Source organism: Salmo trutta, chromosome 14 (assembly GCF_901001165.1).
Source record: "Salmo trutta chromosome 14, fSalTru1.1, whole genome shotgun sequence".
NCBI classification, from domain to species: Eukaryota; Metazoa; Chordata; class Actinopteri; order Salmoniformes; family Salmonidae; genus Salmo; species Salmo trutta.
The window spans coordinates 1,124,064-1,129,705 of record NC_042970.1 but is presented as its reverse complement, the minus strand read 5'-3'; positions in this window follow the sequence as shown (position 1 = coordinate 1,129,705).

Below are 5,642 nucleotides of genomic sequence, written 5' to 3'. Positions count from 1 at the left end.
TAGACATGCTGATAAACCCCATCTAGTTCTAGACATGCTGATATAACCCATATAGTTATAGACATGCTGATATACCCCATCTAGTTCTAGACATGCTGATATACCCCATCTAGTTCTAGACATGCTGATATAACCCATCTAGTTCTAGACATGCTGATATACCCCATCTAGTTCTAGACATTGATATACCCCATCTAGTTCTAGACATGCTGATATACCCCATCTAGTTATAGACATGCTGATATACCCCATCTAGTTATAGACATGCTGATATACCCCATCTAGTTATAGACATGCTGATATACCCCATCTAGTTCTAGACATGCTGATATACCCCATCTAGTTATAGACATGCTGATATACCCCATCTAGTTATAGACTGCTGATATACCCCATCTAGTTCTAGACATGCTGATATACCCCATCTAGTTCTAGACATGCTGATATACCCCATCTAGTTATAGACATGCTGATATACCCCATCTAGTTATAGACATGCTGATAACCCCATCTAGTTATAGACATGCTGATATACCCCATCTAGTTATAGACATGCTGATATACCCCATCTAGTTCTAGACATGCTGATATACCCCATCTAGTTCTAGACATGCTGATATACCCCATCTAGTTATAGACATGCTGATATACCCCATCTAGTATAACATGCTGATATACCCCATCTAGTTATAGACATGCTGATATACCCCATCTAGTTATAGACATGCTGATATACCCCATCTAGTTATAGACATGCTGATTACCCCATCTAGTTCTAGACATGCTGATATACCCCATCTAGTTCTAGACATGCTGATATACCCCATCTAGTTCTAGACATGCTGATATACCCCATCTAGTTATAGACATGCTGATATACCCCATCTAGTTCTAGACATGCTGATATACCTCATCTAGTTCTAGACATGCTGATATACCCCATCTAGTTCTAGACATGCTGATATACCCCATCTAGTTATAGACATGCTGATATACCCCATCTAGTTATAGACATTCTGATATACCCCATCTAGTTATAGACATGCTGATATACCCCATCTAGTTCTAGACATGCTGATATACCCCATCTAGTTCTAGACATGCTGATATACCCCATCTAGTTATAGACATGCTGATATACCCCATCTAGTTCATGTTATAGACATGTTGATATACCCCATCTAGTTCTAGACATGCTGATATACCCCATCTAGTTCTAGACATGCTGATATACCCCATCTAGTTCTAGACATGCTGATATAACCCATCTAGTTATAGACATGCTGATATACCCCATCTAGTTCTAGACATGCTGATACCCCTCTAGTTATAGACATGATGATAACCCCATCTAGTTCTAGACATGCTGATATACCCCATCTAGTTATAGACATGCTGATATACCCCATCTAGTTATAGACATGCTGATATACCCCATCTAGTTCTAGACATGCTGATATACCCCATCTAGTTCTAGACATGCTGATATACCCCATCTAGTTATAGACATGCTGATATACCCCATCTAGTTCTAGACATGCTGATATACCCCATCTAGTTCTAGACATGCTGATATAACCCATCTAGTTATAGACATGCTGATATACCCCATCTAGTTCTAGACATGCTGATATACCCCATCTAGTTCTAGACATGCTGATATAACCCATCTAGTTCTAGACATTCTGAATACCCATCTAGTTCTAGACATGCTGATTACCCCATCTAGTTCTAGACATGCGATATACCCCATCTAGTTCTAGACATGCTGATATACCCCATCTAGTTCTAGACATGCTGATATACCCCATCTAGTTATAGACATGCTGATATACCCCATCTAGTTCTAGACATGCTGATATACCCCATCTAGTTATAGACATGCTGATATACCCCATCTAGTTAGAGACATGCTGATTACCCCATCTAGTTCTAGACATGCTGATTTCCCCCATCTAGTTCTAGACATGCTGATACCCCATCTAGTTATAGACATGCTGATATACCCCATCTAGTTATAGACATGCTATACCCCATCTAGTTATAGACATGCTGATATACCCCATCTAGTTCTAGACATGCTGATATACCCCATCTACTTCTAGACATGCTGATATACCCCATCTAGTTATAGACATGCTGATATACCCCATCTAGTTATAGACATGCTGATATACCCCATCTAGTTATAGACATGCTGATATACCCCATCTAGTTATAGACATGCTGATATACCCCATCTAGTTCTAGACATGCTGATATACCCCATCTAGTTCTAGACATGCTGATATACCCCATCTAGTTCTAGACATGCTGATATACCCCATCTAGTTATAGACATGCTGATATACCCCATCTAGTTATAGACATGCTGATATACCCCATCTAGTTATAGACATGCTGATATACCCCATCTAGTTATAGACATGCTGATATACCCCATCTAGTTCTAGACATGCTGATATACCCCATCTAGTTCTAGACATGCTGATATACCCATCTAGTTATAGACATGCTGATATACCCCATCTAGTTCTAGACATGCTGATATACCCCATCTAGTTCTAGACATGCTGATATACCCCATCTAGTTCTAGACATGCTGATATACCCCATCTAGTTATAGACATGCTGATATACCCCATCTAGTTCATGTTATAGACATGCTGATATACCCCATCTAGTTCTAGACATAATATACCCCATCTAGTTATAGACATGCTGATATACCCCATCTAGTTCTAGACATGCTGATATAACCCATCTAGTTATAGACATGCTGATATACCCCATCTAGTTCTAGACATGCTGATATACCCCATCTAGTTATAGACATGCTGATATACCCCATCTATATAGACATGCTGATATACCCCATCTAGTTCTAGACATGCTGATAACCCCATCTAGTTATAGACATGTGAATACCCCATCTAGTTCTAGACTGATGATATACCCCATCTAGTTCTAGACATGCTGATATACCCCATCTAGTTATAGACATGCTGATATACCCCATCTAGTTATAGACATGCTGATATACCCCATCTAGTTATAGACATGCTGATATACCCCATCTAGTTATAGACATGCTGATATACCCCATCTAGTTCTAGACATGCTGATATACCCCATCTAGTTATAGACATGCTGATATACCCCATCGTTATAGACATGCTGATATACCCCATCTAGTTATAGACATGCTGATATACCCCATCTAGTTCTAGACATGCTGATATACCCCATCTAGTTATAGACATGCTGATATACCCCATCTAGTTCTAGACATGCTGATATAACCCATCTAGTTATAGACATGCTGATATACCCCATCTAGTTCTAGACATGCTGATATACCCCATCTAGTTATAGACATGCTGATATACCCCATCTAGTTATAGACATGCTGATATACCCCATCTAGTTATAGACATGCTGATATACCCCATCTAGTTATAGACATGCTGATATACCCCATCTAGTTATAGACATGCTGATATACCCCATCTAGTTATAGACATGCTGATTACCCCATCTAGTTCTAGACATGCTGATATTCCCCATCTAGTTATAGACATGCTGATATACCCATCTAGTTATAGACATGCTGATATACCCCATCTAGTTCTAGACATGCTGATATACCCATCTAGTTCTAGACATGATGATATACCCCATCTAGTTCTAGACATGCTGATATACCCCATCTAGTTATAGACATGCTGATATACCCCATCTAGTTCTAGACATGCTGATATACCCCATCTAGTTATAGACATGCTGATATACCCCATCTAGTTATAGACATGCTGATATACCCCATCTAGTTCTAGACATGCTGATTTACCCCATCTAGTTCTAGACATGCTGATATACCCCATCTAGTTATAGACATGCTGATATACCCCATCTAGTTCTAGACATGCTGATATACCCCATATAGTTATAGACATGCTGATATACCCCATCTAGTTATAGACATGCTGATATACCCCATCTAGTTCTAGACATGCTGATATACCCCATCTAGTTCTAGACATGCTGATATACCCCATCTAGTTATAGACATGCTGATATACCCCATCTAGTTATAGACATGCTGATATACCCCATCTAGTTCTAGACATGCTGATATACCCCATCTAGTTCTAGACTGCTGATACCCCATCTAGTTCTAGACATACTGATATACCCATCTAGTTATAGACATGCTGATATACCCCATCTAGTTCTAGACATGCTGATATACCCCATCTAGTTCTAGACATGCTGATATACCCCATCTAGTATAGACATGCTGATATACCCCATCTAGTTATAGACATGCTGATATACCCATTAGTTATAGACATGCTGATATACCCATCTAGTTATAGACATGCTGATATACCCCATCTAGTTATAGACATGCTGATATACCCCATCTAGTTATAGACATGCTGATATACCCCATCTAGTTATAGACATGCTGATATACCCCATCTAGTTCTAGACATGCTGATATACCCCATCTAGTTCTAGACATGCTGATATACCCCATCTAGTTATAGACATGCTGATATACCCCATCTAGTTCTAGAATGCTGATAACCCCATCTAGTTCTAGACATGCTGATATACCCCACCACTTACCCCATCTAGTTCTAGACATGCTGATATACCCCATCTAGTTATAGACATGCTGATATACCCCATCTAGTTCATGTTATAGACATGCTGATATACCCCATCTAGTTATAGACATGCTGATATACCCCATCTAGTTATAGACATGCTGATATACCCCATCTAGTTCTAGACATGCTGATATACCCCATCTAGTTATAGACATGCTGATATACCCCATCTAGTTCTAGACATGCTGATATACCCATCTAGTATAGACATGCTGATATACCCATCTAGTTATAGACATGCTGATATACCCCATCTAGTTCTAGACATGCTGATATACCCCATCTAGTTATAGACATGCTGATATACCCCATCTAGTTCTAGACATGCTGATATACCCCATCTAGTTCTAGACATGCTGATATACCCCATCTAGTTATAGACATGCTGCTATACCCATCTAGTTATAGACATGCTGATATACCCCATCTAGTTATAGACATGCTGATATACCCCATCTAGTTATAGACATGCTGATATACCCCATCTAGTTATAGACATGCTGATATACCCCATCTAGTTATAGACATGCTGATATACCCCATCTAGTTCATGTTATAGACATGCTGATATACCCCATCTAGTTCTAGACATGCTGATATACCCCATCTAGTTATAGACATGCTGATATACCCATCTAGTTCTAGACATGCTGATATAACCCATCTAGTTATAGACATGCTGATATACCCCATCTAGTTCTAGACATGCTGATATACCCCATCTAGTTATAGACATGCTGATATACCCCATCTAGTTATAGACATGCTGATATACCCCATCTAGTTAGACATGCTGATATACCCCATCTAGTTATAGACATGTGATATACCCCATCTAGTTATAGACATGCTGATATACCCCATCTAGTTATAGACATGCTGATATACCCCATCTAGTTCTAGACATGCTGATATTCCCCATCTAGTTATAGACATGCTGATATACCCCATCTAGTTATAGAC